The sequence below is a fragment of the Onychomys torridus genome, chromosome 8 (genome assembly GCF_903995425.1).
Source record: "Onychomys torridus chromosome 8, mOncTor1.1, whole genome shotgun sequence".
NCBI lineage: Eukaryota > Metazoa > Chordata > Mammalia > Rodentia > Cricetidae > Onychomys > Onychomys torridus.
Genome location: NC_050450.1, coordinates 42897374 through 42925140, shown reverse-complemented (window position 1 = coordinate 42925140; position 27767 = coordinate 42897374). Strand labels below are relative to the sequence as shown.

Genomic DNA, 27767 nt, shown 5'->3' with positions numbered 1-27767 from the left:
AGCTGACTTTCCTTGAGGGAGGATAGGCTCCCTGTTGTTTTGACAACAGACTTGGTTGATGGTGGCCAGGGGGGCCACTTAAGAAGGCCACTGGAGTATGACTGGGGCCACGGATGACAGAAGCTATGTAGGCGAAAAGTTGTCTGATTTTGGTTTATTTTGAATGTGGAACCTTACCAACTGCTCTTACTGACGGAATGGATGACGAGAACGAGAGGAATCAAGGAATACTCCAGTTTGAGAACTGAACTGCTAGAAAGTGAGTATACATTGCGATGGGCAGCTAGCTCCATTTCTGAATATGTGCCGTCAAATGCTTCTCGGTACATAAAGTGTACAGCTAATGTAGTCATAAAACAGAATGTGGTAGCTGAGGCAGGAGGACTCCTGTGAATTCCAGGTCATCCAGGATTCTACCCCAAAAGACCTTAGGTGTGTGACACACACTTGTAATCCCAGCATTTGGGAGGTGGATGCAGGAGGATCACTAGAGGATCCAGGCCAGCCTTAGCTACATAGTGAGTCTTACGCCATTCGGGGCTACAAAGAGACCCTGTTTCAAACAACAAAACAAAACCAAAAAACGACCCCACAAGAAGTCACAGAGACGCACTGGACACTTCGCACACATTTCAAATGCCGGGTAGATGTTTTTGGCTCTATGCCGGCCAGTGAGTCAGTGATTCTGATTCCTTAAAAATAATGTGACCGAGGGTTTGAGGCAAATAGTTCTCAACTGCTACCAGCTGAGAGACACCTGGTGCTGGCCAGCTTTGCCCGGGCAGCGCCCTGGTCTGCCCTGGCGCGTCCATTTGCCGGATCTGGTTGGGAAGGGGCTGCGGCGCGCGGCCGAGGTCTCCATCACCCCCTCTCCCTTCCTCCCTCTCCCCTCCCCTCCCCTCCCCGCCCACGCTGCGGGTCACTCCGCACGCGCCTGACGTCCCCGGGGAGGGGTGGGGGTCTCACCGCTCCCTCACTGGGCGGGGCCTCGCAGCGGCCAGCCCGCCCACTGGGGGGGACAGGGCGTGTCCTCGCGCTGGGGGCGTGGCCGCGCAGCCGTACACACCGCCCGTGGCTCCGCCTCTGCGCGCGCGAGCCTGAGCGGGAGGGCGGAGCCCGGAGCAGGGAGCGCAGCTGCGGGTGTGCGGAGACCCTAGAAACACCGGAGCCGGCGCTCGGAGCCGCGCGGCCGGAGCTGGAAGCCCAGACAAAGGCGACGGGTGAGTGTGGAGAGGGCCCCACGGTGGCCCCGCGGCGCCAAGTGCAGAGCCGCCGTCCAGAAGGCTGAGGGTGAGCGCGGCCCGGGCCTCGCCGCGCTGCGGATTGGGGCTGCGGGCTGAGGCTGCGGCTGCGGCGGCGGCGGCGGCTCCATTTTCCAGGTCTGGGCGAGGTCCTCACGCGAGGACCGGCGTGTGGTGCTCTTCATTCTCTGTGAGGCCGGCTTCCACCGTAGCCTGTACCCTCGAGGCGCGGGAGGCGCTGCGGACCCCTCCCCCAGCCCGCAGCCCCGCCAGTCTGGACCGGCGCGGAGCGGCCAGGCTCCCGGACCCCGACTCCCGCCCGGCCTGCCCGGGACCCCGGGAGAGGAAGCCGGGTCGCCGGCTCGCAGTCGCTCGGGCGACTCTTACAGGTTGTTGCACCGGGAGCTCGCAGCCGCGGTGGTGAGCATTACTAACGGGTGTGGTAGGTAGCGGCTCGCTGACGTCGCGTTCCGAGCTGAGGAGCAGCCCCTGGCCGGCTGATTTCGCGTAACCCCGGGAATTCCTCTTCAGCTGCAGTGATTGCAGCTGATAACCTTTCGTGGAGGACTTTGGTGGTGATGTGCAGAGAGCTGGGCATTGAAACGTTCTGGGGCAGGGCGGGAGTCGAGCTCAGTGGTAGAGAACTTTGCCTTGCTCGCAAGAGGCCCTGAGTGGTTCAATCCCCGGTACCCTCGCCCGCCACAAAGAAAAAAAGAAAAAAAGTAAATGCTTTGTTAAAGGACCTAGCGTATAAATACGTGCTCGGTAAAATACTGGTGCAGTGAATGAATCTCGAAACACCAGCCGTAGAGCTGAGTATGATTAAGCACATACTCTCTTGACTCAGATGAAGGACTGTTAGTGTCCCCCACTCCATGTAAACTATTGATAACTTTTTCAGTCATTATCGCCAGCTCTGTAGACAGCACGCTTGAGATGTGGAATTTTGAGAGAAGTTGGTTTAGAGTTTTCTATTTCTTAACAGGCCTTATTTCTCATCTTTGAAATAATGGCGACTATAAAGGTGTTTGGGGTGTATTTTGAAGTTTAGCTTTCTATTTTGTAGGAATAAAGAAGTGTATGTGCTTTTGAGGGACTGTGGTATGGTCTTAAGAATCTGTATGAGCCAGAGAGAGCTCTGGACTTTAGGGGAAGGGACCTAATGTCTTCCTGGTGATTAAACATCACCGCCTACTCAGCATACTCATTAAACACGTATTAAGCTCAGAGACTGGTGTTGGGTGCTGTTTGTGGAAGGGACAAAGCCCAAAATGATTTCTCTCTTAAGCTTGAGCATGGAGTTCATTCTGTGGTATCCGTGAGCAAATGAGGACTGCCTCAAATCCCAGAACCACTTCATTTAGGAAAGATGGCTGGTGAACTTCAGGAACTGTGAATTCATAGTCGTCTACTTAAAAGTTAATAAGTAACTCTTTAAGGCTAAGACTACTGGGTTATAGTTTCATTTCTCAGCTTAATAAAAATCCGTATAGATTTGAAAGTGGCAGGAATAATGGTTTCAACCATGGTTTCATTCTCCCCCGAATTAGATTTTGATGCAGTGTTTTTATTGAGAGTGTGGTTTCAGATGTGTTTCAGTAAGAATCTTTGTAGTAACATTTATATACACACACACACACCCTAGGTGGTGGTGGCGGCGTTGCAGGCCTTTAGTCTCAGCTCTAAGGAGACAGAGGCAAGTGTATCTTCCTGAATTCCAGGTCAGCCTGAGCTCCAAAATTTCCCCACTCAGTGTTAAACTGTACTTGCTGCTCTTCTAGAAGTTTGAAGTCCCCAACACCACACTAGATGGCTCACAACCATCTGTAACATCATCTCCAGGGTATATGACGCCCTCTTCTGGTCTTCATGGGGCACCTGAATATTGTTGACATATAGACACAAATTACAAAACAGTCATTAAAAAATCCCCAAAGACAGGCAGGGAATATGGGTTAGCTGTTATGAAGCCCCTCCTTCAGTCACCAGCACCATATGGTGTGATAGTTTGAGCCTTAATGCCAGCACCTGTGAGACTGGACATGAGACAGATCATGAGTTCAAGGCCATCTTTGACTTATTTAGCAAACTTGAGGCCAGCTTGAGCTATATGTGACTCAAACCAAACCAAACCAAACAAACAAAACCCTGGAAGATAAATTAGTAGCTATCTTTTGTTTTGGATATTTTAGCCATTTTATTTTATTTCATTTTTAACAGAGCTGGGGATGCGACTTATGGTAGTACACTTGCCTAGCATGCGTGTACCAGGCTCTGGGTACCATCTTCAGTGTTGCAAAAGAAGGGGTGGATGGGTAGAAAGAAAGAAATGTCTTAAATAAAGTACCTCTTCAGCAGTTTTGTTTTGGCTCCTTGTTTGTCGAGTAAAAACAATATACAGTTGACCAGGTAGTGCTGACAAGAGAAGGATTATTAGTATAGTATATGGTGCTGTTTGGACTTTCTTGTTAGTATGACAACTATGGTAAAATTGCTTATTAAAATGAGGGTGTGGGCTAGGTAGAGCATTGTGGTGTGTTACCCCCCCCCCTCCTTTTTTTGAGACAGGGTTTCTCTGTGTAACAGCTCTGGTTGTCCTGGAACTTGCTCTGTAGACTAGGCTGGCCTCGAACTCACAGAGATCCTTCTGCCTCTTCCTCCCAAGCACTGGAATTAAAGGTGTGCTGCACCACCACCACCACCACCACCACCACCACCACACCACCACCACCACCACCACCTGGCGCTGTGGTGTGAACCTTTCATCTTAGCCCTTGGGAGGCAGAGGCAGGTGGATCTCTAAGTTCAAGGCCAGCCTGGTCTACAGAGCGCGTTCCAGGCCAGTGAGAGCTACAGAACAGAGTCGGGGATGAGTCGGGGAGGAAGAGCAACAGCAAAGGATGTGGGCTGAGGATGTCACTTAGCTGCTAGTAGTGTGTGTGTGACATGGCATGAGGCCTGGAGCTTGAGCCTCAGCACTGCATACATTGACGTATGTGCCTGTAATTGTAGCACTGAAGAGGTGGAGCTAGAGGCAGGAGGAGCAAGAAGGTAAAAGTTATCCTTGACTGCTTGTCAAGTTCTAGTTCAGCCTAAGCTACATGAGACCCTATTTCAAAACAAAACTCACCAACAAAACAAAACAGCCCCCTCAAAAAACAAAAAAAAAACAACCCCTTCCAAAAACCAACCCAGATGGTGAAGACTTAAGATGGGTGTTGTAACCCAGTGGGTAGAGTGGTTTTCTAGCATCCATGAAGCCCTGGCTTTAGTCCCTCAGCACTGTGTAAAAGATCGGGCCTCGGTGCCCTGCCACATTGCCTCAGGAAGAAGGAGGTGGAGAGGAGTAGCATTGCATTTATTGTGAATGTAGAGTTTCTGTTGTCTCTTGTTGTGGCTGTTTTTGGGTGAGATTGAGCCAGAGCCTCACGTGTGCCACCTCAGTTGCAGCCCCCACTCGTTTTCATGTATAGTTTAAAAACAGTGAAAGTAGGTGCCACATTACGACTTTCTGATCAAAAGATTTGACTTTTTATGGCTGTTCCTAGCAACAATAAGGGGAAGAGTACATTTGATTAGAATGTTTTGATTTTAGATATGTAGAGATTGCATTTTCAGTATTTCTTTCTAGGAGTAATACAAGTAACCCCACACATCTTATTGGTAGAGAGTCATGATAGTTTCTTTAAAAAAAAAGAAAAAAGATTACATCTTATTGGTAGAGAGTCATGATAGTTTCTTTAAAAAAAAGAAAAAAGATTAAAAAAATTTATTCGCCAGGTTGTGGTGGTGCATGCCTGTAATCCCAGCACTCGGTAGGCAGAGGCCGGTGGATCTCTGTGAGTTCGAGGCCAGCCTGGTCTACAAAGCTACAGAGAAACCTTGTCTTGAAAAACCAAAAAAAAAAAAAAAAAAATTCGTGTATTTTATATGTATGGGTGCTTTATTTGCATATACTCCTGCATGCCAGAGGCATCAAATCCTATTACAGGTGGTTGTGAGCCACCATGTGGTTGCTGGGAATTTAATTCAGGACCTCTGGAAGAGCAGCCCGTGCTCTTAGATGCTGAGCTATCTCTTCAGCCCCTCTCTTTCTCTTTTAAAAATTGTTTTTTGGATTTTATTTTAGATGTAAGAATGTTTTGCCTGCATGTATGTATGCATACTATATTTATGTCTGGTGCCCATGGAGGTTAGAGGGGGTGTCAGATTCCCTTGAACTGGAGTTACGGATGGTCGTTAGCCAAGCCACCATGTAAATGCTGGGAACTGAACCCAGATTCTCCACAGGACCAACTGGTGTTCTAAACAGCTGAGCCATCTTCCCAGCACCTAGTTTCTCTTTTCTTAAAAATAAATAAATAAATAAAAATTAAGATTTCTGTTTTTTTTCTTAAATTTTTTCCTATTTATTTATTTAGAGACAGAGTTTCTCTCTGTAGACCTGGCTGTTCTGGGAACTCGCTCTGTAGACCAGGCTGGCTTTGAACTTAAGAGATCCGCCTGCCTCTGCCTCGTGAGTGCTGAGGTTAAAGGTGCTCAGTACTCTCACTGTCTCTGTTTTTATTTTTAATTGTATGTATTTATGTGTGTAGGTGTGAATATGTGGACATTAGTGAAAGTAAGTGCCTGTAGAGGCCAGAGGAGGGAATGGAATCCTCTGGAGTTACAGGTAGTTGTGAGCCACCAGATGTGGGTGCTAGGGACCAGACTTGGTTCCTCTGCAAAAGCAATCTGTGCTCTTAATTGCTGAGCCATCTCTCCAGCCCTGACAGTTATTAAAATGTCCTGTTTGTTGTAGGAAGAGTTATATGAGGATATACACCACATAGTCTTTGGTCTGTAGAATGCCGTAGTGTCTGGCTTTTTCTTAAAGTACACTCTATCATAGTCATATGGTGAGGAAATCACCTAATGATACACTTTGCAGAATGTCTCCATCATTGAATGATGTTTGACTCCTTTAGAAGTTCAAATTAATGTTCTGCACAGTTCATCTCCATCATTACAAGGTAATGAAAATTCACCACTGATTTTACAGTTAGCTTTTGAATTTAGTCAGCCCTTGAGACTTACCAGTGCCTGAAACATTTTATCATTGTGTAGACTGTGTGAACATTCAAATAGGACTTTCCAAGTTTAGACATTGGCTGTTAGCTTTTTTGTGGCTATTCTTAGGAGTAACAAAGGAAATCATGAGTACCTGAAAACAGGACTTTCTGATTTTAGACCTATTGGCTGTTCACTTTTTCATTGTAGCTGTTGTTAGGACCAATAGAGAAAGTAACCCCTCAAATTTTAGTGGTAGAGAGCTGTGATAGTTTTAGAAGGTTTATTTCTTGTAGGAAGTTATTTGATAACATACCATGACTGCCCAGTATTATAAGAAACCTTAAGGTAAATGATTACAGAGCCAGTAAAGAACATTGAATGGGCTGTGATGTTGTCTGATACAACATGCTTCTTGTTCAAGGGTGGCTGCTCACCCTTGGCCAGCTTGTTCCACAAGACTGGCCTACGTTAGTTCCCCATGGCCAATGGAAGAGGACTCTCTTTTGATTATTTAGTAATCCCCTACAGAGATTTGAACCCAGTGATTGTTACTCAACAGATTGCTTCTAGATGCTTTTGAGCCTGAGGCTCTTTCCTATCTGAGAGTTCCAGGTGGACAGTCAGCTGGGCTGGTAGATCACTGTGTCTTGAACAGCAGCTTGTGTGTGGGGCGGTGTCTTTGTGACTTATGCTGTTTGCATTTCTTCTGTAAATGTGAGCAGTGTTAAGAAAGAGAATGTGAGGGTCATGAGGTCAGAGGATGAATTGTTCTGTCTGAACGTGTCTGTGTATGTGTATGCATGTGTGTGCATGTGTGTGCATGTGTGTGCATGTGTGTGCATGCGTGTGAACAGAGGGAGGAGGGAGGAAGGGGCAGAGGTGGAGAAGGTAGTGGATAAACAGGAGCTAGAATTGGCAAAAAGTAGTTATAAAATATAGATGTGTCTGGTGCTGGGGATATAGTTCAGCAGCACTGGCTGCTCTTCCAGAGAACCCTGGTTTGATTCCCAGCACCCACACAACAGCTAACAACGGTCTGTAATTTCTGTACCAGGGGAATTAGACACCCCCCTCTCTTCTGGTCTCTGAAGGCCCTGCACACACATGATATACAGACATACATATAGGCAAAATGCTCCTACACATAAAAATAAAAACAAGTCCAAAGCAAATATAGATGTGGCTGATGGAGAATTACTTGATGGGTAGAGAATTTCTGTTCTGCAGATGTAAAGTTCACAGTGTAATTGTTTGACATAACTCTCAGTGCACTGAGAATGACCAAGATGCTGTATATTTTACCTCAGTGAAAATTAAATTGGCAGAAATCTTTGTATATACATATTGTTTAAATAAATACTTCAGACTTATTGACAACAGGAAGTGGTAAAGTAACTTTGCTAAGAATATAAGAATTCCTCATATTTGGTATACTTAAAAAATACTATGATTTCAAAGTATTACCCTAACTTTGAGTTTTTGTTTTTGTTTTTGTTTTTCCTCTGAGACAGGGTTTCTGTGTGTAGTTTTGGTGCCTGCCCTGGATCTTGCTCTGTAGACCAGGCTGGCCTCGTCACAGAGATCCGCCTGCCTCTGCCTCCTGAGTGCTGGGATTAAAGGCGTGCACCACCACCGCCTGGCTAACTTTGAGTTTTTATTTTAACTGTTGGAATATTTGAAATACTGAAATGTTGGTGAAGAGGTTTTTTTTTTCCCCCTCCCTCCCTCCCTCTCTCTCTCCCTCCTCTTCCTTCCTCCCCTCCTCTTCTCCCCTTCTCCCCTCCTTCCTTCCTTCCTCCCTTCTTCCCTCCCTCCCTCCCATCCATCCATCCATCCATCTATCCATCCATCCATCCATCATTGAGTTTTGACCATATTTACTCCTTCCCTCAACTCCCATGCCCATTCCCCTTCCCAACCAACCCAACTTTGTGTTCTTTTTTTTTTTTCCCCTCCCTACCCATCAAATCTAATTTGGGTTGCCCTTATATTCGCAAGTGTATGACCTGCTGGAGTGTGGTCATCCAACCAGTGACAACACCTAGGGAAAATTGATTGTCCTCTCTCAGAAAATATCAGTTGCCAGTAGTACCTCTGCTAGGGGTAGGACTTTATGTCCACCTTCTTTCTTCATGCTGGGATTTGGGACTAGCTTGAGCTTGTACTGGGCTTAATGTATGCTTTGATAACTACTGTGAATTCATGTATTTAGCTGCCTGCCTATGTCATGTAGACACTGTTTCCTTGTGTTCATTTACCACCTTAGGCTCTTAGTCTTTCTACTCTCTCCTCTGAAATGATCTCTGAGCCACGGGAGGAGAGGGTATACAGTATAGATGTTTCATTTAGGGCTGATCTTTCGGTAGACTCTTATTCTCTGCACCTTGGTCACTGTGGGTCTCTGTGATAATCACTATCTACTGCAAATATAAGCTTCTCTGATGAGAGTTCAGAGATGCATTAATGTATAGGCATGTCATTAGGAGTCTTTAATACTTTGTCCATTTAGCAGAATAGTAGTGATAGATTCTCCCCTAAAGTCTATGAACAGCCACAGGTTCTTAACCCCAAAATGGTGCCAGGTATGGGTTTCATCTTATGGAGCAGGACTTATATCCAGTTAGAAAGTGGTTGGTTATTCCTATAATGTTTATACCACTATTGTACCAGTGAAAATGTCCTTGCCAAACCTGTTGTTATTGTAGTTTGCAAAGTTCACAGCTGATAAGATTGGTGATTACTTTTCTGTTCCAGTAGCATTCATAGTACCTTCTGGAATTAAAAAGGTAGCTACTAGTAATGAAACTTCCAAGTTAATACCAGCTTAATGTCTCTATGTTCTATGACTCAATATACCATCATCAGCAGTAGGGCCTTAATGTCAAGTTCCCGAAAGTAACCAGTAGCATTGGCAGTAGTCTGTAGTGTAGTGTTTAGGGGCATATGGGACCTTACTTGCCAACACCTCCAAAAGAGGAGTTCATTCCTGGCACTGGGTTATTTGTTGGCTTGTAGTGTCTAGTAGGGGCATTGTTGTCCTATTATAGGGACATTCTCTCTCTCTCTCTCTCTCTCTCTCTCTCTCTCTCTCTCTCTCTCTCTGTGTGTGTGTGTGTGTGTGTGTGTGTGTGTGTGTGTGTGTGTGTATGTGTGTATGTATGTCTTAGGAAGCTTCTATAGTAATAGGCTTCCATATGACTTTTTGAAAAGGTTATCTCACTGGGCAGTGGTGGCGCACACCTTTAATCCCAGCACTCGGGAGGCAGAGCCAGGCGTATCTCTGTGAGTTCCAGGCCAGCCTGGTCTCCAAAGCGAGTTCCAGGAAAGGTGCAAAGCTACACAGAGAAACCCTGTCTTGAAAAAAAACCAAAAAGAAAAAAAAAGAAAGAAAAGGTTATCTCCATTTTTCCTCCTCTACCCTGCCCCTTCACCCTCCGCCCATTTCAGTTTAACTCTTTTGTTCAATTAATCTCTTGTAAACCTTTATACAACTGTTTTCAAGGATCTCAAGGTTGTGTTTATGTCAGGGGCAGTAGTTCATTTTTTGTAAGAGTGGTTTTTAGGTTTAGACAACATTTCTTTTTTTCAGTTGTAAGCCCTAAAATGATTAAGAACTATGCATGGCATATGCCTGTGCCTGTGGCATTTGTATAGATTCTGAAAGTTTATTATAATTGTATTAGCATAAGACATTTTTCAGGTACTTTATTTTCATATTCTCCAGGATAAACCTGCTATTATGTTTTTAAGTCTCAGATTGTTTTTGTTTGTTTTGAGACAGGGATTCTCTGTGTAGCTCTGGCTGTCCAGGAACTCATTTTGTAGACCAGACTGAACTCAGACTTACAGAGATCTGCTTGCCTCTTCCTTCTGAGTGCTGGAAATAAAGGCTGTGTCACCATGCTTGGCCTAAGTCTCAGTTATTTGCTTAAGGATGAGTCTAGAACATTTTGTTAAGTTTTTTAAAATTTAAAAATCTTTTATTTTATGTTCATTGGTGTTTGAGCTGCATGTATGTCTGTGTGAGGTGTTAGAAGCCCTGGAACTGGACTTGTGAGCAGCCATGTGGGTGCTGGGAATTGAACCGGTCCTCTGGAAGGAGCAGCCAGTGCTCTGAACTGGTGAGCCATCTCTCCAGCCTCTTGTTAAGGTTTCATAAGAGTAAAAAAAAAATTTTTTAAGATTTGTTTTATTTTATATGTTTGAGTGTTTTGCTTCCACAAATGTGTGTGTACCACATCTGTGTGTGGTGCTTGTGGTGGCCAGAAGAGGGCCTTGGATCCACTGGAACTGGAGTTTTGTAGGGTTGTGAATCTTCATGTGGGTGCTGGGAATTGAACCCACTCTAAACTACTGAGCATTTTGCCAGTCCTCTTAGATGAGGGTTTTTAGAAACACTTGAAAATGTATATTTTTGATTTCTTATAGATTCTTTCATTTATTTTTGGAGCTAGGTTTCAATGGAGCCCAGGCTGGTTTACAGCTACTTGTGTAGCTAAGGCTGACCTTGAATTTCTGATCCTCCTAGCAGAGGGTAGCTGAAACTAGTTTGTTATCCCTTACAAAGGATATTTCTGAACTGAAATGTCCCATTTCAGTAAGAAGTAATCTTTGCCTGAAACTATAGTACTTATAAATGTATGTAGTTAAAGTGGATTATGGTAAAACAACTTCCTTTTCCTAAGAAGTGCTACATGAATTCACATTGAATCTGATTTTTTTAAATAGGCATTGCATGAATCCTGACCAGTTTTGTTTACTGATCATGCTACAATTTCTTATGACATCTTCATGGTAGAATTTTTGAAAGTGTATTGAACCAAGGCACAAAATTATTTTTGTTTTATTTGGTTTATCAGGTCATCTCCTTTGACTTTATTTTTCTTTCCAGTGCTGGGGGTGGACCCCAGGATGCCCTGGGTGTTAAGCAAGCACTCACTTTTGAACTGCACCTCAGTCTTCTGCTGTGACCTTTTGTATAGGAAAGCAGAACGACCCTGGACTCTGTCCAGCACTCTGTGTGGTTTATACCCTCCCACTGTGGGGAACTATGGGTCTCTATGCAGCCAGTCTACTCAGAGATGGGACTTAATATGGTTTAAGTGGAAGCAAGGGTTCTCACTGGGCTGTTAAGCCTTCCCTGCAGATTGAACTCTAGGTCTTAGGAAGAGTGTGTAGCTTTTCTAGTCTTAGATAATGAAATCTAGTGTCTGTCAGTCAGCACTAGTCCTATATTAGTTTCTTTCTCCTCCCCCCCCACCCCTTCCTCGAGATAGGTTATCAGCTCTGGCTGGCCTGGAACTTGTTATATGCATGAGGCTGACCTTGGACTCATAGAGACCTGCTTGCTTCTGCCTCCTGAGTGCTGTGATTAAAGATGGTCATACCTGGCTGGTGGTTTTCTTTTTTGTTTCTTTGTTTTATAAATAATGTTGCCAATTGTTCAGTAAGGGTATCTTCCCCTGTTAAGAAATTGGGAGAAAGGATGAGGGTTTTTTTGTTTTTTGGTTTTGTTTTTTGGTTTTTTTTGCAGACAGGGTTTCCCTGTGTAGGTTTTTGGTGCCTATCCTGGATCTCACTCTGTAGACTAGGCTGGCTTAGAACTCAGGGAGTTCTTCCTGTCTCTGGCTCCCGAGTGCTGGGACTAAAGGCTTGCACCACCACTGCCCAGCCAGGATGAGGTTTTAAGTAGTTGTTCGACTGTTATCTGCTATTTTTGTTGAGTAGGTTGTTAGTTTAATATGGCCCTAGCAATATAGTTAATTGGTAATCTTGGATATTCCATGCCTGGGAACCACCCTCTATTGTGGCTGAGATTAATTCTCTGACTCAGTGTGCTCAATATAGACTCACTTTGCTGAAGGAGTTTTATGTTAGCCTTTAAATTAGCTGAGTAGCATGTTAATAGAACTGAGGATAGTACATTAAAGTGACTTCATACAGCATAGCTGTCAGCATTTTCCTGGGGTCTTAGCATCCTCCCTTCCTCCCTTCCGTTTAGTAATGCCATTCAGGGCACTTCTGTGTTTGGGACTCACACACAGTCCATTGCTGCTAGCATCATTATGCTGTCAGGCGCCTTCCTCCATCACCTCTCTTGAATGTTCTTTATCTGGTTTGAACCCAAGGTGTCCACTATTTGTTTTCTCTCTACACTCCATCCTTCGGTCATCGTTGCACTTACCTGACCACACTGTCACCCACAGCCTTTATAGCAATTTTTTTACCTGGACCATTCCGAGGTCTTCTCAGTTCACGCCCATTGGCCCTGCTAGCTTTACATGTTCTCAGAGTCTATAATCTTGGTGCCTTCCCCTGGTCAGTGCTTTCTTTCTCCTACACAACTGTTTACACTTTGTGCATCATCTCTTGCACCCCTCCCTCTTTTTCCGTTTCCAGCTGATGACCTTGTTTCTTGTATATGCAGAATGAAGCAATCAGAAAACATTTCCTGGCTACCTTACATCTCTGCTCACACCTCCTGCATCTTTGTTGTTGTTTTTCCCTGCTTTCCCCTGGTTATGTTCCTTTCTTTGGTCAAGGATATTGACTGCTTCAGTTTTCATCTCATTCAGCATGTTTATCATTGTCCTATTTCTACTGGGTCACTCTAATCATATCTAGAAAATGCTGAAAAATCTCCCATCTTCTGAAAAGCCTTCCTCAACATGTTCATCTCTTTCCTTAGTTACTGCTCTAAAAAAGTTGTTTCTTGGTTATCAGTTAGTTCTTGCTGCCTCTTCCAGCTCCTCACCTAGTCAGTCTACTGTAGCTGCCCTTTTTGAGGTTATTAGCAGTAGCCTCATTGCTGGTCGATTCTGTAGTCAGTTCTCCATTGTCAATTTCAGTGGAGACAGCAGCATTTGCCTTGACTGATAATCATGTCTTTGAAGCCTTTCTTCCCTTTGCTTTCTGGATAATGCTCTGTGTTTTCAGTTTATTCTGCTGGTTCCTTTTTTTATTACCCTAGCTTTTTTTTTTTAAAAAAAGGAGGCAGTGTTCCCAGGCTCTATGTTTAGACCTCTGATGTATTTATATTTAGTCTTCTTGTGATCTCATCCTATCTAGTGAGAATTACCATGTATTTCAAGCTGAGAATTTTATCTTTAGTCTGAATCTTTTTCTAACCTCCAGTCTTTTAGATCCATCTGCACAGGCAACATTTTCAACTAGCTAATAGGCTTGGCTTCTCTTATTTAACAAACCTCACAATTAAACTCATTCACCCCCTTCTCCTTCCTTGATCAATGTTTCCATTCTAGTCTTCCTCATCATGTTAACTGCCGTCTTTGTCAGCGCCTGTGGCTGAAAACCTAGCAGACCTTCTTGGTACTCCACATTGAATTCAGAGGTGTTGTGGAAATATATGCTTTTTATCTACCTTAAAAGCCATGTTGAGAATAAATGCAGGGCCTCTAGGGATAGACAGCTTGGTGGCTGTGCTTGATGAGCATGTGCAAGGCCCAGCGTTTGATCCCTAGCAAAAACAGGTACATGACGCTCAGAAACGAATGCACTCAGTTTCTTCAAGTCCTTCCACTCTCTACGCAACCCTTCTCCTGCTGCTTCTGCTGTCTTCTGTTTCCAGCAGAGCAACCAGGTCGTGTTGTTAAAATGGAAGTCTAATTATTTAACTTCTGTGGGGAAGAGCCTTCAGTAGCGTTCTAGTTTCCTCTGTGTTGCCATAACATTTGGACCAGAGGTAACTTGGGAGGAGGAAAGGATCTATTTGGCTTATACTTCCAGGTCATAGTATATCACTGAGGGAAGTCAGGGCAGAAACTCAAGCAGGAGCTGGTAAGTGAGCCAGGGAGTTGTTTTGGACAGTGGTTTTTATCACAGAACAGAAGCAGATTGCAACAGGTGGCTCTCTATGTTACAGAAAATGAGGACCAGAGTTTTAGTTTTTCCTCTGTGGATTCCACTCTAGTCTCTTTGAACTCCTTGGCCCTAGTATACAGTTGTGCTGTCTGTGCCCTTAGGGCTACAACTTCGTTTCATTTTCTGGAATGCAGGAGTATCTGGACAAAGGGTGGCTGTGGAAGGTGCTCACGGTTGCTGAATGAGCATGTGGAGCTGGTGGAGTGCATCTGTGTTTCTGTAGCAGAAAATATAGTCCTATAAAGAATTAGTGGAAATAAACAAGATGCAAAAGGAAAAAGTAAGTTTGAAACCAAACATTTTTGATATGGAAAGTGAAAACACTCTGAGATTTATAAATGGTAAGGGGCCGAAGAAATGAAAAGAAGTGGAGCAAAGAAATACAGAGATAAGAACGTGATCTGGAAGGAGGTGACAAGACTTAGAAGTTTGTTTCAGGTTGTCTGGTGTAGCTCTGGCAATCTTGGAACTCACTGTGTAGATCACATTGGCCTCAGTCTCAAAGAGATCCTCTTGCCTGTACCTCTTGGGTGCTAACATGAGATGAGCCACTATACCTGGCTCACTTAAAACTTTCGGGGTGCTTTCTCCCTATGTCAGTGTAGTAGTACTTTCTCATTGGCTCACCAGTCTGCATATAGTGACACAGAGACGACTTATTAATTATGAAAGCTTGGCCTTGGCTTAGGCTTTTTCTCAACTAGTCCTTATAACTTAACCCATATTTTTTAATCTACGTTCTTCCACGAGGCTCGTTACCTCATTTCCACGCTATTCATCTTGCTTCCTCTGCCTCTGGCTGGCGACCCCACCTTTCTTCTTCCCAGAGTCTTCTCTGTGTAGTTGGTATTTCTTTTCTTTTTTTACTCTTACTCTTTGGGGAGCTGCCATCCAGTTCCCCATAAATACACACACACACAGAGTCTTATTATTACTTATAAATGCCTGGCCTTAGCTTGACTTGTTTTTAGCCAGCTTTTCTTAAATTATCCTGTCTATCTTTTTGCCTCTGGGTTTTTACCTTTCTCTATTTCTTTCCTTTTCTTCTTTTCTTTTTTGTTTGTTTGTTTTTTTGAGACAGGGTTTGTCTGTGTAGCTTTGGAGCCTTTCCTGGAACTCACTTGGTAGCCCAGACTGGCCTTGAACTCACAGAGATCCCGCCTGCCTCTGCCTCCCAAGTGCTGGGATTAAAGGCGTGTACCACCACTGCCCGGCTTCCTTTCTCTATTTCTGTATATCTTTTCTTTCCTTCTTATTCTGTGTCTGGCTGTGTTGCTGGGTAGCTGGCCCCTAGCATCCTCATCTCCTCCTTTTCTCTCCTCCTCTCACGTTATTCTCCTTCTATTTATTCTCTTTGCCTTCCAGCCCTGCCTAATTCTTTCTTCCTCTCTCCCTCCCTCCCCCCCCTCCCTCCTTCCCCCCCTTCCCCCCCTCCTTCCTCCCTCCCCCCTCTCTCTCGCCTAGCCGTTTATTAGACCAATCAGATGTTTTGGGCAGGCAAAGTAACACAGCTTCATAGAGTTAAACAAATGCAATATAAAGAATGCAGCACATCTTTGTGTCATTTAACAAATATTCCACAGCATAAACAAATATAACACATCTTTAACTAATATTCCATAACATCTCTGTCCCTGGAAGTCCTGCCCAACCTCTTTCTGCCTACCTATTGGCCAGTCAGCTCTTTAGTAAGCCAATCAGAAGGCTCCTTGGCAAAGACACATCTTCACAGTGTAAACAAATATTTTGCAACATTTGATGCTTCCCACCCAACCCCGGTCCCCCCCTCCTTTTTTTTTTGTTTTTTTGTTTTTATTGAGACAGAATTTCTTTGTGTGGCTTTGGCTGTCCTGGAACTCTCTTTGGAGACCAGGCTGGCCTTGGACTAAGAGATCTGCCTGCCTCTGCCTCCCAAGTGCTGAGACCATCACTGCTTGGCAAGATGCAATTCTTGAAGGCTGAATGTTGGTGACTTACACATTTCTATTTTTCTACTTTTTGGTAAACCTTTGTTAAAGAAAAGCAATTACTGTCACTTAACTTTGGCAGGATTCTTTTGAATGTTCATGTGTGTGTAGCTGTCGGTGTTGTTCCTTGAGCTTCTCTCCACTCTTCCCTTTTTGAGACAGTCTTACTGGCACCTTGCAGATTCAAGGTTGGCTGGCCAGTGAGACCCTAGAGATTCTGTTTCTGCCATCTGCTGGGACTATAGGTGTGTGCTACTGCATGGATTTCATGAGTGCTGACACTATAGGTGTGTGCTTACTGCATGGATTTCATGAGTGCTGGGACTATAGGTGTGTGTTACTGCATGGATTTCATGAGTGCTGGGACTATAGGTGTGTGTTACTGCATGGATTTCATGAGTGCTGGGACTATAGGTGTGTGCTACTGCATGGATTTCATGAGTGCTGGGACTATAGGTGTGTGTTACTGCATGGATTTCATGAGTGCTGGGACTATAGGTGTGTGCTACTGCATGGATTTCCTGAGTGCTGGGACTATAGGTGTGTGTTACTGCATGGATTTCCTGAGTGCTGGGACTATAGGTGTGTGCTACTGCATGGGTTTCCTGAGTGCTGGGACTATAGGTGTGTGTTACTGCATGGATTTCATGAGTGCTGGGACTATAGGTGTGTGTTACTGCATGGATTTCCTGAGTGCTGGGACTATAGGTGTGTGTTACTGCATGGATTTCCTGAGTGCTGGGACTATAGGTGTGTGCTACTGCATGGATTTCCTGAGTGCTGGAGACTGGTGGTGAACACTTTAGTGAACTGCCTCTCCAACTCCTTGCAGAATTATTACCGTTTCTTGTCAAAAGCTCAAACTGTTCTCAGAGTTTTAGGGGGAGTTTCAGCAGACAGAAGTTGAGTTTATGACTATATATATGTCCTTTCAGACTGTACTTCCTGTTTACTCCTCTCTCAAGCAGAGCTGGGGGTGTGAGGGCAGAGTAGTAGTGTGTCACATTAAAAAAACCTGTATTTTCATGGTATATTAGCAGCTAGTTACAGTAATGTATATGAGCATTTTGAGTAATATTTAATGTATGGATGTACATATTTGTGCCCTTTTTTTATTTTTTTAAGCTGAGGATCGAACCCAGGGCCTTGCGCTCAAGCGCTCTACCACTGAGCTAATAAATCCCCATCCCCATATTTGTGCTCTTAATGAAAGATACTAGGGTGTACATAAGTGCTTTCGTTTTTGTAATACTGCGGGGTTGAAACAGTAGCCTCACATTTGCATGGCAGTTACCCTCCTGAGCTAAAGCCCCAGTCTCTGATAGGCATTTTTAAACTGCAGCAAGTTTAGTGAAAAGGGAGGATGCCAGTGAAGTTAATTACATGCAGTTTTCAGTGTTCTGTTGAGACAAGAAATCTTGTTAAAGCTATAGGCATCGTTTCTGGTTGATTAAAGCAATTTTTTAGGTAAAATTTTGAAATGGGTGGTTTAGAAATTCCTGGATAAATAATTGTGCAAATATAAATTATTCTGTATTGACTAAACATTTTTGTCTTTTTATTTAATATGTAATAATTTATCTTTTCATTAATTTGTTTTGTGGAACTAGTATGTAGACATAATCTGGACTGATTTTCATAGCCATATGAGGTAAGTTTATGTGTGCTTTTATATAAATATGAAGACACAATTTAAGCTTACATGTCTGATAACCTTAACTTCTAAGCAATAATAACCACAAAAATCAGATTTTGTATTTTTATATCACATTAAAAGAAACAACCATCTGGGCAGTGGTGGTAGGTACATGTCTTTAATCCCAGCACTTGGGAGGCAGAGGCAAGTGGATCTTTGTGAGTTTGAGGCCAGCCTGGTCTACAAAGTGAGTTCCCGGACAGCCAGAAATGTTACATAGAGAAACCCTGTCTCTGGGGTTGGGGATTTAGCTCAGTGGTAGAGCGCTTGCCTAGCAAGCGCAAAGCCCTGGGTTCAGTCCTCAGCTTCAAAAAAATAAAAAGAGAAACCCTGTCTCAAAAAACCAACCCCCCAAAAAAAAACCCCACCAAACCCCCAAAAACCTACATATGTATTTGTATGTGTTATTGTGGTGTTTGAGAGAGGGTCTTAGCTATTTAGCTTGGTCTGTCCTCAAATTTGTCATCCTCCTGCCTCGGCCCCAGGTGCTGAGGTTATAATTTTGTACCGCTACACTGGCCTTCCTTCATAATTAAAAATTATTTTTAGCCCAAGTGTAGTGGCATATGCCTTTAATCCCAGCACTTAAGAGGCAGAGGCAGGTGGACCTTTGTGAGTTTGAGGCCAGCCTGGTCTACAGAGTGAGTTCCAGGACAACCAGAGCTACATAATGAAACCTTGTCTCAAACAAAACAAAACAAAACAAAATAGATATTTATTATTTTAAAATTATGCATGTATGTATGTATGTGCATATGAGCATGAGTGCAATTGCTTTTGGAGCTCGGAAGAGGGTGTCAGCGGGTTACAGGTGGTGGTGATGTGCTACTGCGGGTGCTAGGAAACAGCCTTTGATTGCTACAGCAATATGTGCTCTTAACCCCTGAGCCATCTCTCCAGCCCACTGTTACAATTTTTAATATGTATTTTACATGTCAAGTAATTTTGAATAACACACAGGAATGGTTTGGTTAAAGTTTTAAAATTCATTTATTTTATGGACTGAGTTATCTTTATTAGAATTTAGCATTGATCTACTCAAGTTTATATGTGAAATACTGCCCTAGGATTAGTAAAATCCTATTCATGAATTTGTGCATCTTTTTTCCATTTTTTAATGTACTTCGTGGGTGTGCATCTATGCACACAAATGCCATGGCACTCCTCTGGAGGTTGGAGTGGTCCTGACTATTATTATTATTATTTTAATTTAAAAATTTAATTTATTTTTGTATTTTTCAAGATAAGATTTCTCTGTGTAGGCCTGGCTGTCCTGGATCTCTCTCTGTAGATCAGGCTTGCCTCAAACTCAAAGAAATCCCCCAGCTTCTACCTCCCGAGTGGTGGGATCAAAGGTGTGCACCACCACCACCTGGTTTAATTTCTTACCGTATTCCTAATTGCTCCTTTATCTCAGTGCAGATGCTGAAGATCTCCCAGTGCCTCTGAGAGTTTGCTGGTCTTGTGATTGAGCCTCGATAGTGAATTCAGGTTGTTTCTCTGTAGTGACAGAAGCCCACCGAGCCAGTGCGCTGTGTACAGTTACCTGCCTCTTCCTTCTGTATGATTTACACAGACACTCTAGGTCAGCATTTTGATTTGAGTTGGTTTTGCCCATCGGCATGTCTAAATGCTTGCTCTCCCTGACAGGCACGTTTTGCTATTGTCTGATTACTCCAGTCAGTGTTACCAAGTCAGTAGATGATTTCCTGTCAGTCTTCGGGTGTTCACAGCTTCCCCTATGCTTCCACCCCCCAGTTCTAGAGACTCTTGTCCTGTCATGGTGAATTTATTGTTTGGCAGTTGGACTTGGTTGCTGGCATTTATTTGTTGAGCCACATTTACTTTACTTAATTATCCTTTGACTCAAAGTGTTCTCTAATGCATAGTACCAAATAAAGTAATGTTTCATAAAGAACATCAGAAAACACAAACCAAAGGAAAAGGTTTGAGTCTCCACCCTAACATCAAAGGGAGTAATTTTGAATAATGTCTTTGCAAAAAAGTCAGTGAATTTTTTCCTTACAAAGGTAAGATTCTGTTACATCTCACTCAAACAAATGTCACTCCCATAAAAGCATCATTTTTTATTAAGCGAGGGAGGATCTAGTGGAGAGAGGAACTTAACGTTGGACAAGAGTCAAGCTGCAAGTAGAACTGTGGTGAAAAGTAGTGTTAGGCTGATGTGGTGGTGTACACACTCAGCACTTGGGAGGCTGAGGCAGGAGGATCAAGAGTGGGGAAGGAGGTGAGGCCGGGTCACCTTTGAGGAGCTGGGTAGGGTTCAGAGTGTATTTCATTGTGTGGCGATGTGGATCAAGTCTCCCTGGCCTCACCATAGTGGGCTTGTGCTTGCTCACGCTGGAGTGGCTGGCCACTGTGTGTATCTGTGGGTGCAATAGTGAAGGTAAGGAAAAAAGAATTGCCAGCCTTGCTCTCCTAGAATGAGATAGGCATGACTGGAGTCAGTCTCTGTTATGTGACCCAGGGACTTGGAGAACATTAAGAAAGCATTTTCCTGATTCGTGGAAAAACTCCCAGCTATGGTCCTCCATTCCTGCTAGAAAACTATGCAGCATATTAAATAGCATGCGAATGTTATGTAATGCTGAATAAAAATGAAAGAAAACCTTAAAAAAGAGAATGGGGGCAATGTAGGCTATATAGAGAGACCCTGTCTCAGTCTCTTCTTCTCTTTTGTGTTGATGGGCAGTAGATTGTGACAAGTACCTCAAGAAAAGAATTAAGTGGAGGTTGGCTTTGAACTCTCTGTGTAGTGGCTGGTCTTGAACTCCTAATTCTCCTGTCTCCACTTACCAAGTGCTAGGACAGCAGGCCTGTCCCATCAGGCCTGGCTAGTAGTAATATTTTTTCTTCTTAAGGACACTCTTATTGTCACACAGTGGCCTGGTTATATTATATTGGCTAACAAAAACTATGATTCCATATACAGTAGGATTACTTTAATAATAGCCCTAGGATAAAATAAAGCCTGCCTCAAGTCTGGTGTTGCCTTAATCTTAAAATAATTATAGTCGGCCTATGAGATGGCTTAGTAGGAAAAAGTGTTTGCTGCCAAGCGGACAACCTGAGTTCAATTCCTGGGACTCACAGAGTGAAAGGAGAGAACCACCTCTCACAAAGTGCCCTCTAATTTCCACAATTCCATCATGGCACATATATGTGCACTATAGTAAACAAGTAAATGTGATAAGAAAGGTAGTTTTAGAAGAAAGTCACCTCCCAACACTCCCCCACTCCCGCTACACCCCTTCACCCTCCCAACCCCTGTGCTAGGGATCAGACTCTGGCAGGGTCCTGTGCATGCTAGGCAAGCACTCTAATCATTGAGCCATACATTTTCAGCTTCAAAGATGTGATTAATCAAAGATCTCTAAGTCTGTATTAAAGTACATTTGTCTGCAGGTGACAATTTCTTTAGTTACATTGCTATACTTTTTATGTCAGGAGTTCTTAGAAAAAAGTTTAGCATGTAAGAATTGTTATATTAGAGTTTGATTTGATTTTTATTTAACACATGTAAAAGTACTTGGAGAGTTACTGGGTGTGTGTGTGTGTGTGTGTGTGTGTGTGTGTGTGTGTGTGTGTGTTTTCAGGAAACCACTGCCCCAATCTTGTCAACATCTTAAAGATGTCTGCATCTTTAAGTAGCAGTGGTTACAGCTATCCAAAAGCCCTTAGGGTTGTACAGTTTAAACAGCCAGTCTTTTACCAGAATGATTGACTCGCTGTGGACTGCTGATTCTCCTCCCTAACCGTGTCTTCATCTGTGTCGCATTGCAGCTGTTCACAGTCCTGCGGTCTCCGTCTTGTCTGCAGCCGTTTTCTCACTCGTGTGCTGCTTCCTTGGTTGTACGGATGTTGCTCAAACTATCTCTTATGTGGTAAAGAAGAATAAAGGCAGAGTTGTTGATGTGGCTTTTTCTACTGAGAAGTAGTGCGTTTGTTTTCTGAAGTAGGGACTGACAGTCCCTTGAGAATGCCCCTGAAAACACAGCATACCTATGAACACATATGTAGTTGTCTGTCTGCCTGTTGGAAGGCACAGAGTGAGTCTTTAGCACAATTTTAAGAAAAATGCTGAGTTATTCCATACTTTTTGATGGTTAAAATACTGCTGTTTTTTAAAGTTTAAATTCAGAGTTAATTTTGGCCTTTTTTTTTAAAAGAATATCTCTTATCTATTATTTGATAGTTTTGTACATATAAATAATATCTTCATCATATGTTCTCTCAATTCCTACCCCACTACTCTCAGGAAACCCCAGCATGTTCCCCGTCCTTTTTCATGTCCTCTACTTTTTGTGCTAATAGCCCACTGAGTCCTGTTAGTGTTGCCCATTGGACGTTCACTGATCTGGTTGAGGTAACCACAGATGCAGTGAGCTCTTGACTGCACCGGCCATGCCGTGTTCTGAAGACAGCCTTTTATAGCACTCCCCTCCTCCAGCTCTTGCATTCTTTCCACCCTTCTGATATTCCATGAGCCTTTTAACTAGTAGGATCAAGGTGTGTGTGTGTGTGTGTGTGTGTGTGTGTGTGTGTGTGTGTGTGTGTGAGACTCCTTGGAAATCACTGTCCCTTTTTACATTTATTTTATCAATACTAACCTTGTTTTTGTGAAAATGGTACCTACTGTTTAGAGCAGTGATTCTCAACCGTCCTAATGCTGTGACCCTTTAATATAGTTTCTCATGTGTGGTGACCCTCAACCATAAAATTCCTTCATTGCTACTTCATAACTGTAGTTTTGCTACTGTTATGAATTATAATGTAAATAGATGATATGTAGGATATCTGATATGCAACCCCTGTGAAAGAGTTGTTTGACCGACCCCAAAGGGTCTCTCAACTCACAAGTTGAGAACCACTTATATAGAGACTTTTAATCAGTCACACAGCAGGTGGTAGAGTGGCTATTGAAGGCCAACTGTTTTTAGCCAGTTTAGCTTGGGGGGTGCTGGGAAGTGGCATGGCAAGTCCTTGGTGGTTTCCATTTGTTTTCAATTCAGACAGGATAATAGGTTTCTTGAAATGGGATGACACCCAATGCACTTTGCTTGTGGAAGATGCTAATAATGTTTCATTTCCTTTCTGTTGTACCTGTTGTGTTAAAATGTCTTGGGAGTTTTTGAAAATTCATTGGGGTCAGGAAACTAGAAATATGTGAAATTCAGATGAGCTCATATGTATTTGTGATAACTGTTTAATCTCCCTGTCCAAGAATGAGTGGTTCTTGTGACTTTTTAAAAGTATCGGACTTTCGCCAGGGGGTGGTGATAAATGCCGCCTTTAATCCCAGCACTTGGGAAGTAGAGGAAGGTGGATCTTAGTTTGAGGCCAGTGTGGTCTACAGAGTGAATTCTTGAACAGCCAGGGCTACACAGAGAGAAACCTTGCCTCAACAAAATAAATAAATAAATAAATAAATAAGTAAATAAATAAATAAGTAAGTAAGTAAGTAAGTAAGTAAATAAATAAGGACCTGATTTCAAGCTGATCATGGTGGAGCATACCGTTAATCACAGCACTCAGGAGCCAGAGGCAAGTAGATCTCTGAATTCGAGGTTAGCCTAGTCTACAGAGTGAGTTCCAGGACAGCCAGGACTACAGAGAAATCCTGTCTCGACCCCCCCCCCCCAAAAAAAAAAAAAAAACCAGAACTTGACTTAATGGAAGTTTTAATGTTTAAAAACTGAATTAGTCAGGCATGGTGATACATGCCTTTAATTTATAGCACTCTGGAAACAGAGGCAGGAGATATCCATGGGTTAAAGGTGAGCCTAGTGTGCATGGTGAGTTCTGGGAAAGCCAATGCAGACTCTGCCTTAAAAAAAAACAAAACAAAAACAAACAAACAAACCGAGACAAAACTGTTTGGAGTTATTGAGCCAAGCTGAATTGAGAGGAGTTAATTATTGCTGACCAAAGAGTGAGAAAGTAACTATTTCTGTATTTCCTTAGAAATGGACCCAGTTGTTTATCTAACACTTATTTATTCATAAGGATATCTATTTTAATAAGAATTGACTTTTTTGGAAATGAAAGTATGCTAAATTATGGAGGAAACAGCTTTCAACTTCAATAATAATCACGTTTCTTTTTGTTTTTTGGAGCTGAGGATCGAAACCCAGGGCTAACCACTGGACTAAATCCCCAGCCCTCACAAGTTTCTTTTTACCAGATTTAGGAGGTAGTGGTATTTTGGTCCTGAATACAGTGTGCTAAGTGCAGTGCTGCAGGAAGTGAGTCGGTGGGACGTATGTGCAGAGCACCCTGGCAAAGTGGAGACCCTAGTATTTTCACTTCTAAGAATATGCCTTGGGGTAAAAAGCACTTTCCCCTCTTTTTTGGGGAGGGTAAGGGTGATCCCCCTAACAGGCTTGTTGGGAAAATTCACATAATAGTAAATTCAGTTTGTTGAAATGTGTAAGTCAGTGTTGCTGACTCTCTTCTTTGTCTAAATAGTATTTTCATCACCAGAAAAAAACAGCACTCTTCCAGCTCTGTGCTCTGACACAATAATGAAGTTTTTGTCCCTGGGAGTTGACTCTTTGGATATTTGGTTGGAAAGGAGTCCTGTATTCATTCCCTCTTACCAGGATCTCAGTAATGTAGCACCTGTCATTGTCTCTTAGAATTGAATATTCCGTGTGTGTGTGTGTGTGTGTGTGTGTGTGTGTGTGTGTGTGTGTGTGTGTGTGTGTGTGTGTGTGTATCATTTGATTTTTCTGTTCATTACTTCATGGGCATTTTGAGTTATCTCCCCACATTTCAGCCATTATGAATAATGCAGTTATGAATATGAACATTTGAGCATAGTCAGGTGATTGAGTAAAAGCGGCAGACCACTTATGGAACAATGGTGATTCCATAAGATCATGATGGAGATTCTAGTGACCCAGTAGCATGGTCATGGTGTCTTTCCTGTAGCCTGTGTGTGATGATGGTATAAAATTACGGTGCTGCTGGTCATAGACAGGTATAGAACACAGTTATGTAAGGTGCATAGCAGTTGCTAACATAAACTATATGTTTATATAACTATAAATGTGTACTTTTCATCATTAGAGAGTATTTCTTCTACTTATATGTAAAACAGCTTCAGGTAGGTCCCCAGACAGTATTCCAGAAGGCATTATTTTCATAGGAACTGACAGCTTTGTGCATGTTGTTGCTTCTAAAGATCTTTCAGAGGGAGACTCTGTGTAGACCATGTTCGTCTTCCTGTAATCCTGGTACTTGGCAGCAAAGTGGGAAGATTGCTGAGACTAACTTGGGCTACATAGTGAGACCCTGTCTCAAAAAACAATGAAAATAACCCAGTATGTTTCTTAAATTCACATATTTTTATTTATGGTATATGTGTGTGCAGTTGTACATGTGGAGGTAAGAGGATACTTGGAGGAGTCATTCTCTCCTTTTACCATGTGGATTCCTGGAATGGAACTTGGGTCAGTTCATTAGGCTTAATGGCAAGTGCCCAGACCCACTTAGCTATTTCATTGGTCTGTGGGGAGAGTGTGTGTGTGTGTGTGTGTGTGTGTGTGTGTGTGTGTGTACCCCCCCCCCCCCCCGGCAGGGTTTCTCTGTAGCCCTGGATGTTCTGGAATTCAATCTGTAGGCCAAGCTGGCCTCGGACTCCAAGATCTGTCTGCCTCTGCCTCCTGAGTGCTGGGACTAAAGGTGTGCAGTCTTACACCTGGCCTACTATTTAAACTTTTAGTTGAAATAAAATTATATCACTCTTTTTCTTTTCTTCCTCCAGTCCCTCCTAGCTACCCTTCCTCAACCCCTCCCACTTTCAAGTTGATAGCCTCTTTTTTAATTATTGTTAAACACACACACACACACACACACACACACACACACACACAAATAAAATTTAAAAAACCAACAACAAAACAAAATAAAAAACACCTGTTGAGACTGTTTTTGCTGTTTATATGTATATGGTTTCAAGGCTGACCAATAACTTCAAAATTTCCCCCCTCTCATGTTAACATGTCCATTGATATTGCCATTATTCCCATCTTGTTTATGCAGCCATTTCTGAGAGAGACTGTTTCACAGTAACTGCCTCGCATTCCGACTCTTACATAATCTTTCTACCCCTCTCTTCATGATGTTCCAAGCCATAGATGCAGGAGCTGTGATATAGATGTATCCACTGGGGCTGGGCTACCCATAGTCTCTGGATTGTGTCCACTTGTGGTTTTCTGTGATAGTCTCTACTTGGCTGTGGGGAGGCCTCTTTGATGAGGAGTGGTCACTGCACTTACCCAGGAAAGGAGGCTCTTACACAAAGAGGGTTTATAGGTGAAGGGACTGGTCGTCTGCACAAGATACCCCAAGATCAAGTTCTCAGCACAAAGGAAATACATTTGTCCCAGAGGGACCAAGGGCTGGGAATAAGAGACAAAGACAGGAGATAGAGGATGAGGGAGGAAGGCAAAGGAACAAGGGAGAGAGGGAAGGGGTATTTATTGGGGGGTGGGTGTGGACAAGACACAAAGGATTGCCTCTGGATAGAGAGAAGACAGATATGGCCCATAGGAAAAAGGGGAAGCCCTGTGTTAGGATGAAGTGTTTAATTTTGGTTGGGCATGTTTATTAGGGCAGCCAAAGGGGGCTTTTAATTTCTGGACTTCAATACTTTTTAATAGCTGGACCTTGGTAGTCAGCCTCAGGAGGAGGAAGTGGCCAAATAAGGGAATAGAAACCTTGGTGGCTAGCTTTAGGAATGTAATCTAACAGTTTTCAGCAAGGCAATCTAACCCTTCAGCAGGTCTGGTATTTATATTTTTAAAAATCCTTTTAGGGTCTGGAGAGATGTCTCAGCTGTTAAGAGCACTGGCTACTCTTCAGAGGTCCTGGGTTCAATTCCCAGCACTCATATGGTGGCTCACAACCATTTATGACTGTAGTCCTGTGGGATCTAATGCTCTTTTCTGGTGTGCAGACATACATGGAGATAGAATGTTCACATACATAAAATAAACTTAAAAATATCCCTTTCTACAGTGTTTTTACTATTTTTTGTGTTTAGATATATAAAATACTATTGTGAGCATGCACAAAGCCCTCGGTTGGATTCCCAACACAGCATAAAACCACATAACCATGCAGGCCTGTAGTCTTAGAACTAGAGAGGTGGAAGCAGGAAGATCAGAAGAAATTCAGTGTCATCCTTCTGATACACGGTAAGTTTGAGGCCAGCCTGGGCTACAGAAGACCCTGTTTCAAAAATGACAAATACTGCTGTGTACTCAGGGTGATAACATGACTACAGATTTTTAGACAAGAAGCTAGTGTAGTAGGCATCTCATCGAGCCTGTAAGTATGATGTGATAGTCTCACCTAATAGAGTTTCTCAGACTATTTTTGTGGGCAGGTAGTATATGCCTGGCCAAAGTTTTGTGTGCATATGCTTAATTTATCTTTATGTGTATGTCTCTACCTTAGGATGGATTTGTAGCTTACTGATTTGTGTGTCATCTCTTTAATAATTTAATGAAGTGCTAGACTACTGAACCAAGTGACTGTTTCATTGCCAGTCCACTAGCAATATGGAACTATGTACGTGTAGCTTTTTTCATTGTATATTCTCACTTAGCGTAATGTGTTCAAGGCTTATCCATGTAGTATGTACCTCTACTTAATATTTTTATGCATAATTTTTGCATAATATTCTATTGTATAGGTGTGTCATATTTTGTCTAGCCTTAAAATTTTCTATGGTCAGTGAAACACTTTTTGATAGAGAAATGGTTAAGTATAGCTTTATGTACTTACATCCATCCCACTGGCAACTTACTTATTTTTAGATTAAATGAGAGTAGCTTGATTTACGATGGGGACGTCACTATGTAGCCCAGGAAGCTGTTGAATTTGTGATATTCCTGCTTC

At 43.0% G+C, this 27767-nt stretch overlaps 1 protein-coding gene across 2 annotated transcripts in view; it reads left to right on the top strand.

Annotated features, from left to right (window-relative positions):
* Nucleotides 1–1065: 1065 nt before the first annotated feature.
* Cdc42se2 (CDC42 small effector 2) overlaps nucleotides 1066–27767 on the top strand; it is a 77417-nt gene continuing 50715 nt past the window's right edge. For both annotated transcript variants that reach the window (XM_036197682.1, XM_036197681.1), the window contains exon 1: nucleotides 1066–1220. The gene's annotated coding sequence lies outside the window, so the exon portion shown is untranslated. The remainder of the gene's footprint in view (nucleotides 1221–27767) is intronic.